Source organism: Salminus brasiliensis, chromosome 23, assembly GCF_030463535.1.
Source record: "Salminus brasiliensis chromosome 23, fSalBra1.hap2, whole genome shotgun sequence".
Lineage (NCBI taxonomy): Eukaryota > Metazoa > Chordata > Actinopteri > Characiformes > Bryconidae > Salminus > Salminus brasiliensis.
Window position 1 is genome coordinate 7,646,962 of NC_132900.1, and position 12,225 is coordinate 7,659,186.

Below are 12,225 nucleotides of genomic sequence, written 5' to 3' on the forward strand. Positions count from 1 at the left end.
AACCGTCCAATCCCCTCGTGTTTACGCAACACCCACATGTAGAACACGCCCCGCCCCTCCGCGCTGGCCTAGCCAATGACGGCGCTCCTGCCGGCGGCTCTGCAGGCTGTTCGTTACCGTTCAACTCGGATCATTCATAACAGTCCAGGCTTCGCCGAGCCGCTCACCGGAGACCGTACTGACACAACGAGCTGCATTTAGTCACTGGTTTGTACAAATAAAACAGCTACAGCACGTGTAAAGCACTCGGGGCACGACGGGGTGATAGAAAAGGCAGGTTCGGTTCGGTTGGTCGCCACTATTAATGAGAATAAGGCTCACATTCAGCGTTATTTACGTTAATCAGGCATCTCAAGACACTTGGCTGCGTTCATAACCGCACAATACGCACTATATTACTATTAGTGTACTAGGTAGTAGGGTAGTATGCGGCTTTGGACGCGACCTTGGTACCGCGAATTCAGTTTGTTATTATGCTAATTATTGATATTAGCACGAGTAATATTTATTTAATTAATTATTATTTAATTACGTGACTGTTATGCTAATAAGGTAATCAGACATTTCTAGACACATGCCTACGTCCAAAACCACATACTATTATTAATATCATATTTAATACAAAACAAGATAATACTAATATATTATTATTATTATTATTATTATTAATAATAAAAAAAACTGATGATGATGATTATAATTTAGGCTACTATTCCCAGATGTTTGTACTGTTATTTAATAGTAAGGTACCATTTGAATGGATAATAATAATTATAATAATACTCTGTAGTGTTTAAATTAATAAAGAATTCAGTTCTAAGCAGCAGCTTACCCTGGAATAACCAGGAGTGTAACCAGCTCATTATCTGACTCCTGAATCTGCAAACCTGGAACGTCTTGTTAAGAGTGACAGATAGGACGTTTCATCTCCTGCCACCCCGTCAAGAACAGTGACTCATGTATGCTGTACCGGCTGACCTCTTGTTTACTGACATTATAAGTTATCTCCCACCGCTAGGGTGTGTCCTCCTGGCTCACTCCGCTTCCCCACAGTTCGCTCCGACGCTTCCCTGCAAACCCAAGACTGGCACACTGTTGTCTGCTAGTCTGCAATTGTCTTGTAAATCTGTTATTCACTCTCACCCTGCCAAGCCCGATTCTGTATAATGTGAGAGAGCGTATTCCTGTCCTGTGTTGTTGTTTTGTGCGGATGCGTGTGAGTGTGGGCAGGCTTTGAAAAGTCTTGCTCACTGTGCCAAGTCAGCTAAGCAGGAATTTAGGATGTGTGTGTGTAATGAAAACAGCCTGGCTGACCTATCGGGGCTTTGGTGCAGGACGTTCTGGTGTTATGAAATGGCATTCTTCTCATGTTTGTCGTACAGGCTGGGCGTAGCATACCCAGGTTACTGTAAAGTGACTCACCCGTGTGTCACATAGCCTGTGTGTGTTTTGTAGTGTACACTGGCACTGCAAGGAGGAAATTGGGACACAGTCTGTCACCGTGCCATAGATTGTTGGGTGGATACGCTCTTCCACACCCATTCCCCATGGGGATACACATGACTCGTTTGTCTTCAAGGCACCATTTGCTTGGACTGTTTGATTAGGAGCTGAAGAACTCCGAAGATCTTCAGAGGGCACAGAAGATGTATTAGCCTGTGTCAGGGTAGCTGGGAAGACGGAGGAAACACGAGGGAACATTCTGGACTTTTCCAACCTAATCTCCCATCTGCTGCATCTGTACGCCCTGAGCATACAGTCAATTGCCATGTACCAAGAATTGCCCTGTGGCGAATAGGTGTCGTAGAACCACTTTGGGTTCATGAAAGAACCATGTTTGAAAGGAGATTGGTAATTGGTTGTAAAAGATCTAAGAACCTTCATATAACCCTCAAAAAAGAAGGAACTACATGTGGTTCTTTGACTTATGGTAATGGTGGACAATGGTGGCACCCTTTTTGCTGATATTCAGAACCCTGTGAACCCCTTGAGAAATGAAAGCTTCTGTGGAGAGAAAGGACACACTTTCAGGCACCTTTCATTTAAAAAATGTACAAAAGTATTGGGACACCTGCTTATTCATTGAGTTTTCTACTAGATTAAGGAGCATTGCTGTGAGGATTTAAAAGAATTCAGCCACAACAGCGTTAGTGAGGTCAGTATGATGGATGACCCCCCACCCCACCTCATCCCAAAATCCCCAACTGATCCCAAAAGTATTGGATGGAGCACCAACCATCATTCCAGATAACACAGTTCCACTGCTCCACAGCTCAATTCTGGGGGGCTTTTTACCCCTTCTAGCCAACACTCCGCATTAGGCAGCATGGTTCCAATAGGTTCATGTTTATCTGCTCCAGAGAGTCCTATTCTATTGGCAGTACTTCTCTACAGGGGCTAGACAGGGGCTAGTTTGTGTGTGTGTGTGTGTGCATTTGCACATCTGTGTCAACAATGGGTGCAACTCAAAGTAGCTAAATTCATTTATTAGAAGGTGGTGTCCACAAACATTTGGACATACATGATAGCAGAAAAACTCAGGCTGAAAACGAGCACTTGCAATTAGGCAGGTGTTGCAGCGACTGGCCATTGGTTTCTATGATGGCAGTGTTCTGAGTCAGCGCTTCTGCTCTTGTACGGAGCACAGCCAGCGTGTGGAAATGACTGTCTGTGGTCATCAGCTGTACGCTCCAGATGCAGCAGATAGAGATTTGGTTAAAAGGTGCCGCAGTTCTCCTGTTATTGACTTAACGCTGGCAACCTAGCACTTTTCAGAATAGTGCCCAGAGCTAAATTTCCAGCATTCCCTGTTCATATGAATCATCCCGACCGGGACATTCAATTCGGAGATGATACACTCACAAGAACATCTTATTCAACCATAATAAATGGCGTAATTATGCTAATAGTAGTGTCATTATGTGGCAGTTACACCAGCATGAGCATCAGGCTTCCATGTTACCGGCCAGCAGCAGGCTGTGAGAAGAAAATGCTGTCTCATTCAGCGAATGGGGGTCTTTTACTCTTCAGCGGAGGCTGAAAACAGGCCTGTATAGCTGATAAATGCAATACACTATATGTCCACACGTTTCAAGTTGGACCCACTGCTGATGCACACACATACACAGCTTGTTTAGTCCCTGTAGAGAAGTACTGCCAACAGAACAGGACCCTCTGTAGCAGATAAACATGAACCTATTGGCACCCTGCCTAATGCCAGGCGTGTGCTAGAGGGGTATAAAGCCCCCCAGCATTGAGCTGTGGAGCAGTGAAACTGTGCTCTCTGGAATGTGTGGATACTCCATCCAGTATTTTGGGATGAATGAGCAAGTGTCCCAATACTTTTGTCCAACAGTATCATGCATTGCAGTGTTATTTGGCTGCTTATGAGACATCGCTATGTCCATATCTCTGCCTATAGCTGCATGGTAATGCCAGCATTGATAGAGGTCATGTGGAGTGTGTATATGTGTGTGTGTGCAGAGGGGTTAGCCAAAGCAATGACGTAGGAAGCAGCAGATACGCAGCAGCAACGATCCACTACTCCCTATTGCAGGCTTAAAATAGCCTCCCCCCCCAACTCGCTATCTCTCTTCCTTCCAAAGGCTGCGTCAGTGCACTCACTGCCCACCCCCTCATCCTTTCTCTCTCTTTCTCTCTCTGTCCTTTTCCGTGTGTATGTCTGTGTGTTTGTGTGTGTGTGTGTGGGCTACTCTCTCTTTCCCCACAGTAAAATCACCAGTGCTAATTAACTCCTACAGCAAACTCCTACAGAGCTAAATACAGTAAGTTTGCTTGTGTAGGAGTACCTTGAGCACTGATTTTCCTCTCTATCTCTATGCCACTCTCTCACCACCTCTCTCGCTCTGTCTACACTCTCACTTTCGCCCGTTTACAGTTTCCCATTCTTCTGGCTTTCTCTCTGCAAGCAAACCAGCAAACACGCCTTTAGATATGCATCCACTGTGTCCAAAACTTTGTGGACACCTGCGCGTCCTACATTTCTTCTAAGATCAAGAGTACTAATGGGGAATTTGTAGTCACAGCCTCCACATGTCTGAAAATGAACTAATAACATATAAAGCCCTACATGACCTCGCTCCTGAGTACCTGCGGGATCTTATTACATATTACGAACCATCAAGACCACTTAGATCTCAGGGTGCTGGACTCTTACTCGTTCCCAAAATTCAGAAAACCTCAGCAGGGGGAAGAGCCTTTTCTTATAAAGCCCCCAACTCTGGAATAACCTTCCAGATAATGTTCGGGACTCAATCTTTAAATCCAAGCTGAAAATTCATCTGTTTAGTTTAGCTTTTGGTAATTAATGTTTTTTAGATAAAGGTTGCAGGTCCAGGGGTTCGCGGACCCAGGGAATTGTAGTACACTGAGATGCTGGAGCTGTCGTCTCGCTGCTTACTTGCGATCACTCAGGTTTGTTGACGGTGGAGCAGATAGATGCAGACGTTTTCAGGGTTCCTCCCAAGGTTTCTTCCTCCAGCTCTGAGGGAGTTTTTCCTTGCCACTGTTGCCGTTGGCTTGCTCACTGGGGGTCTTTGATCCATTTTGTCTTACGTTATTTTCTTCTTTCTTCTTTGTCTCTGTCTTTTATTAATCACTATTTATGTGAAGCTGCTTTGTGACGACACCAGTTGTAAAAAGCGCTATACAAATAAATCTGACCTGACTTGACCTGAAAAGAGTTTCCACTAGACATTGCTGAGGGGATTTGATTGCTTTCAGCCACAGCAGCATCAGTAAGGTCTCTGAAGGTACTGATTATTGGTTCTTTTACTCCAAATCATCCCAAAGCTATGGGGGTGGTATCCCTCTAGACAGCACTCAACCTTGGGCATGATATATATATAGGGCATTGGGTAATTCAGCCCGTCAAAACTAAAGAAGGCGGGGCAACACCTTATCAACACCGCATCAGAAGAAAACATGATTGTGAAACTGCTATAACAGTCTGAAAACCCTCATATTTACAGTGTGGAAAACAGAAGGGATTTAAGCTGTATGATCGCTACAGCAATCAGAAACACTGTGCTGTTTTCATCATGTGTGTTTCGCTCGCTGGTTCTATCCCATGTGAGGTTGCCAGATTCGCATTCACAGATTTTTTTTATGTTAAATTTGGGTTTAAAATGCAGACACGGGTGGAAGTGGTAAATGGGGTGGGTTGTTTTTGGTTTTAAACACATGGTTTTATGAGTGAATATTGATTCTGGTGTTAAAAAGCTTGTAAGCTAAGGGCAGAAAGGCAAACACAGTGAAAGAAGGGGCAGAATGGAATGGTTTATTCACATGTTGCCTTTAAAAATGGCCTTAAATGGCCTTGAAATACAATTTTCACAGAAGATTGACCTAATTTAGGGTCCTCAGGTCCTGAAGTAGCGGAATTCCCTAATTAGAGGTGCGGCCCGGATATTTTCTGACATATGGTGTATGTTAGCATGTTGGCTGAATTCAAGTCATAAGAATTAATGGAAGAATTTCCTTAACAAGCAAAATAACAGCACATTATAATTGCTGAAGCATTTGTCAGCATTCCTGGAACCAGCATTAGTCAGATAACAGCAATGGCTGGCAGTCAAGTAGCACAGCGTGCTGTTACTCTGTGCTTTTATTGGAAAGAACTGTGCTGCCTGCCTCACTGAACCATTCCTCACCAGCCTCTCCTCTGGAGAGCAGTGTCCTGAAACATGCCTTCCATTCTAATCGGTTTTCAATAGCCAATCCAACAGTAGGCTGTCACTCTTCAGCCTGCAAAGCACGGTATCTCGCTGATGGGCTTTATGGACTGGTTTTTATGGCTACCAATGTCCTTGGCCTGCCCTGCTGGAAAAAAAAATGCCTCCTCACTGCTAGAATTGCAGACGTCCCAGCTGATGTCAGAGGAGCGTGGATTTCGAGGAGGGGAAGCGTGTGTCCAACCTTTCTGGCTCAAATGGAATCTTCACAGCTTTGACGTCAGAAGAACCGGGACGAGCCAGATTCGAGTCTCGAGCCACACATTCTTTCACTTCGCCCCTCCCCTCCCCCTCTTTCTCTCTTCTCCACCTCCTCCTCCTCCATCCGGGCCTCTCCTGTTCAGCTTTCCATGCATCTCACTGCTGTGGAATGTCGGGAGCCCGCTCGGTCTCGTCCACCACAGATTTGTTTTCCAGGAGGAGGACGCAGTGGGCGTGTCTCAAATCAACCCGATTAGCCTCTTAATTTCCTAGTCAATAAAAAGACGTCCTGAGGACATTCTCAGAGTGGGTTTATACATTGTGTACAGGACTTTCCTCACAACATTCCAAGAACCTTCACATGCTGTCTGTAGGAGTTTAAGTTTAAGCTTTCATCCTGAGCTTTTATCCTGTTTTTTTGGTTCCTGAGATGTTGCCCCTCTCAATTTTACCTCAATTTTTACCATTGTTGAATTTTTCCCTTTTCTCCTAGTTTGGTACTTTTCAACCCACCCGTTTCTAGCGCCCCCTAGCACTAGCAATGTTCACGACTCTAGGAGACATTCAAAGCCAACCACCGCCTCTTTTTAAACCGACACCAATGCGGCATCACTGGGCAACCGACACGCTCAGAGGAAAGTGTTGGGACCCCAGCTTCACCGCACCAGCTAACAGACACCTCTGCCGGCCAACACCGTCTATGAGTAATGAGGGGAGAGAGCACCATCTACCCACCCGGAGAGAACAAGACCAATTGTGCTTTCTCAGACTCCGGCCACTGATGGCAAAGAGGCACTGCTCAGGATTCGAACTTGTGACCTTCAGGACCTTCATGTTTTCACAGTGCTTTACTGATTATCGGTTTGCACCCATTTTCTGACCATTTTTTTAAAATGACATACCCGAAATAAATCACTAACAGCTCTGCAACTAAAAGGCCTGTGTTCATGGTCTATAGACCCCAAGATTATAAATATATACAAACACCTAGAATACATATTTCACAACAGCACATATTTAACTGCGCCTGAAAAACAGCAGTAAATTAGCAGCAGCTTAAATGAATTAACATTTTGAAAGATGTTTAGTCTCTGTTCTGTCCGTACAATTTACTTACTGTTTAGTGTCACCTGCAGCTTAAGACCCCCCCGTCACAGATTCCAGACCATGGAGGGTTGTGGTGATAATGGGATTCAAACTGATCATCTGATATGATGGCAGTTAGACAGTCGCTCCACTCTTAGACTGACCCTACGGTCTAACTACTGCTTATCAAGTGTGAGGAGATCATAAGTTCAAATCTCAGCAAGGGCTCAGCTTTCTATTGTCAAAAAAGCCCCCTAGTTTGGGGACAAGGGGGGTTCTAAGCTGCAGATGGGAATACACAGTAAACAGATTGAAGGGGGAGGAGCCACAGACTAAACATTTTACACAATACTAATTAACATTAAAAATACTAATACTACAAAGTCATTTTAGCTGCAGATATTTTATGTGAGGCTATGTGAGAGATATGTTTTTTTAAACTTAACTTAATATGAATTATCGACCAAACTGAGATGCAGAACTTAAAAATGTGAGTTAGGAGAACTTTAGACTAAACTAAGTAAACTCTGGAACTGGATAAGACTGGAGACTTTTAGCACATTATGTACACTCAGGCTTTAATTGTGAATTGTAGATAGACACACACACACACACACACACACCCTCCCCCCCATCGCCTGTACTGTTACGACTTGAAACCTAATGAAGTGAGGCACGAAAGAATCACACACTCTGGTGTGTCTGACACACCATCAGGCCATTCAAAGCACTGCTATCACAGGCCAAGACAAACAACACACAAGATAAACACACACACACACACTTTATCTGTCCTTCCCCCCAGCGCACACACACACACACACACATACATACACTGGACTCCCGCAGAAAAAGAGGACAGTACAAGGACCACCTGCCAGGAGGTCAGGTATAATGGCATGAACATGCACTGCAGTTGCTGCCTAATTGTTTGTGGCCAAATACAGGCCATGTGGTCAGTCCTGCACACCCCCGCAGCCGGCCTGGCATGAGAGAAGAGAACATTTACAAGAAAGTCTAAAAATATCAGCAGAGAACATTTAGGGGAAGTGTGATCAGATTAGCAGAGGACATTCTTGTCGATCTTCTATGAAGAGGGGAGAATTTTGCGGAATGTGCTCATAAAACCTGTGCCTGAGCCACATTTCACACAGCAGGATTTCTCAAGATAGTCACAGAGCTTAAAGGAAAAGTTCAGTGTTTTTCAGTCCATTGTCTTTCTGCTGCACCTAGAGTGGACAGTTGTTTAGCACAGGTCATTTTTAAAGGGGTTTTTCTGTACTAAGAAAAGAGCTGGAAAACACTGACACTGGTAACAATACAGTGTAGTTACAATAGAAGCCAATGGGCAGCTGCTGAATTGTGTCAGTCGATGTTTATGTGACCAGTTTTTGTTTTCAAAAACATTAAAAGTGCCATACAATGAATTTATTCAGTATTTTAAATTATACTGTATAACTATGCAAATAAATATTTAATATGTGACTTTGGTTCTACCAAAAAAGGCTCTGATTCGGTTGTAAAAGCCTACTTACAACCCTGTTATTTTGCCTCAAAATGAAACACACTGATTTTCCTTATCCTTTTAATCTGCTCCGACTGGCTGGTTTACGTCACAGCACTTGCTCACAGTGGCCATGTAGCATAACATAGCTTAGCTTTATTTTTAGCACTGCAGCAAGAAGAAGTGTTGTCATGGTGTGCTGGTAGCTAGCTGTAGAGATTGTAGTAAGGTCTGCAAGAGTTCGGCTTTTAGTGTAGCACTGATGCCTGCTCGCTTCCCTGGCTCTCCAGAGTGCACCTCAAACCTCTGCAAAGATCCAGACAGGGGTGATTCACCTAGCGTTGCTATGCCTTACAATGCTTCGCCTAGGGCTGCTTCATGGCTTCAAGCGTCAGCTTTTAGCCTTTTTAGCCTCACTTCTGTTATCTCATGAAGTAGCTGTTACGTTTAGCTTAGGTGTATGCAAATTTCTGTGGGCGTAAGTGAAAGCTGTTGAATAACGGTTGGGTTTTTTGGGGAATTGGCCTGTTTTACAGCCCTGCTTTATTTACATGTGTTTTGCTTTTGAAGGAGGAACAGCAGAGGTTAAGGTTGACGGTTTGTCAGTTTCATGTACGGAACTCTCATTTTTCAACTATGCCCAGATAAATACAGCTGTCCACCAAAGAAAAGTGGTTTTCCAGAGGGGAACCGACACGTCCAACTTAAGACATTGTGTTAGTAGAGCGTAATGGTCATTCTGAATTTGCCTTTTATAGTCAAACTTCATTCAGTAACTGCCTATGGACTCCGTTTCACCTACTGACCGTCCTGACCGTCAGACTGTCCGGTTTTACCTGCAGCTGTCCTATCAAAACTACTGTCTCCATTTTTTCAGTTTTTTTTTTTATCATTTTGGAGAGAACTGGTCCAAAATCTTTTATTTTGATTAACATTAAAAGTTACCCCTTTTGGAGAAACTCTATGTTCATAATTTTTCCATTTCTTCTTCAAAATGATTGTCCATAATCAAATACTCAGTAGGCCCTAAGAAACATTCCCTTTGGACAAACCACACTTTAAGCTTAGGTTATCGTTAGCGGAATAGCTCCCTGTTCCGTAAGTGCACAACCGTTAAGAAAGGCTCCAGCCAAACCCCCGAACTCAGAGCTCTAATTGTGGTGATGACTGTGCGGAACCATGTGGAGATTGTGCTATGTGTGGAAAGAAGGGCGGGAATGGGGCTGTAAAAGCCTGTGTCCAGCTCCTTGTCCACCTGACCAAACACACAATGCCTTTGCTCCGCAGCAGTTGTCTGAGTAATATTTCACTTCCCGGACATGTGTGTGTGTGTGTGTGTGTGTGTGTCTGTGTTTATGTATGTGTGTGACAATGGAGTTCCTCTAATGCCTAATGTTTCTGAGGGTCGAAGCTGGTGTGTGTTCAGAGGATGGAAATGGAAACTTCCAATCACTGCCCTTTTCTTATAGTGGAAACTATGCATTTGCGCAATAGAGCATTCACAACATAGTCCTGCTCTGAGTGCGGATTATGTAAGAATATTCCAAACATGATTTCCAGGAATTTCCTCAATGAAATCATACGGGACGTTCTGTTATGTTATACTCAGCACAGGTTTTGGGAATGGTTTGGGAATGGAATCCATCCAGTGATTGTCCTGCTTATTTCACGTCAAACCAAAATGAAAGCAACAAAAGGAAATACAGCCACCAAGGGAATACAGTCTTGTAATTCTACTTGTAATTCTAAGGGACGGTTCAGTGACTCATTTCGTAGAAGTCAGTGTCATGGAAATGAATGATTTTTTTGGGCTCATTACTTGTCAGCGAGATTTCAGACACCAGTGCTTGATTGGTTTAGAAACTATCCCTTCAATATCAATGTGAATTGTGAACGTCCAATAGGTCAGACCATATTTTCCGTCCATACTGAGCAGCATTTCTGAGTTATAGGGAGGGTAGGTTTGTGGTGGTGTGAGGTGAAACATGCTGGAAGATGTTTTTGCAAGTCTTAGACCATGGCTTCAGCTTGTGATTATGGTGTGGGAGGAGAATGTGGAATGGAAGGGAAGGGCCTGGAGTTTAAGTAGCTTCTGCTTGGAACTAGAAGGCCAGCATACTCCCCCTCTGATAAGTGGAGCAAGGACTACTAAGTTAAAGTGAGGAGATGGACTTCTATTGAAAGTTAAGAAGGTGTGTTCATTCCCTGGTAAAACTGCCATTTTGGAGCTATTTGTGCGTGACAGTGACAGTATGTTCAATGTGAATGGACAGTATTATGTGAATTAGCTCATCATTGGGTTTTCACCGTGTATTTGTGGATTGCTTGCTAATCCAGTAAAGGTGTGACAAAGCTCTCATTATGAAGCCATTAGGATTCCTCATACTCCTGTAATGCTGCTAGCGTTGCTGCAGCCCACCTGCTTCGTAGCTTCCCTTAAAGCCAAAAAGCAACTTTCACAACCTCTTTCGCACCCATGAAAACTGCTGATGAGTCTCAGTTCCCCGTGGGCCTGAAGGCTGGGTGAAATGGGATAAAGGTCCAGCAGATGTCAGTGCACCTCTAAAGCAGGACAGCGTGACGTAAGGGAAAAGGGAAGGGGGAGTAAAGCTCTGCTGTCTTTGGGTGTCTCAGGTCCTTTTCCACCATCTAAGCATGTTTGTGTGTGTGTGTGTGTAAGAGAGAGAGGGAGAGACTGTGTGAATGCAAGACAGAGAGAAAGAGAATTGCAAGCCTGTTTCGCAGCAGACAGAACATTCCCCTATGAGACAAAGGGGACAAATTAAAAATGAATTTCATTGGCTCAGGGCCACAGGAAAGAGCCTGATCCAACAGACAGGTCAACTTCCTGGAACAGTGATCTGACTGAGAGTCTGACGTCACAGGCAGCTTGATGAGTCTGCCCGTCAGTATGTGGGCCCCCTGAAATAACCCTGGAAAAAGGAGTGGTCCGCAGCATGAGATGCCAATAAAAGACATGCAAAAAACTGCTCTGAGAAAAAGACCTACGTCTACCCAGGGCCTCCATAAATCCCCCATATCTCAACTCAGTATCATAAATCACACTTCAGACACACATTCTCCTCTTAAAGGGCCCGTGCCCTACATCTGTCCTCAGCTTTATGCTTTCGCCTGAGCTCCACGTTTGTGTGGGTTTTAGCTGCCAAAAACAATTTATTTTACATGAGCATCCAATCTCTCTTTATCCCGTAATTAAACAGGCTGACTGGCTGCCCTGCGCTGTAGTTTATCCAGAATGTAGTCTGTGCTGAGGCACTGGCATGGCTGGATGGAAAAGAATGAAAGAAGAAGAAGAATGAGAAAAAGAAAGGAAGAAGAGAAACTCAGAAAGAAAGAAGGAGAAAGATTGATCAAACAAAAGAGAGAAGAAAGTTGGAAATTTAGAATAAAATGAAAAAATGATGCAAAAACTAAAAAGAAAAAAGACAGAAAGTAAAGAAGAAAGGATAAAAGAAAAGGATGAAATAAAAGATGAAAGGACAAAAGAAAGAAAAGACTAAATAAAGAACAGATAAAAGAAGGGACAAAGAACGAAACAGATGAAAGAACGAAAGGACAAAATAAAGAACGAATGAAGAAAAGGATGAGAGAAAGAAAGAGAAAGATAAGAAAAAAAAGACTAAATAAATAAATAAATAAGGAAAAAGAGAAACTCAGAAA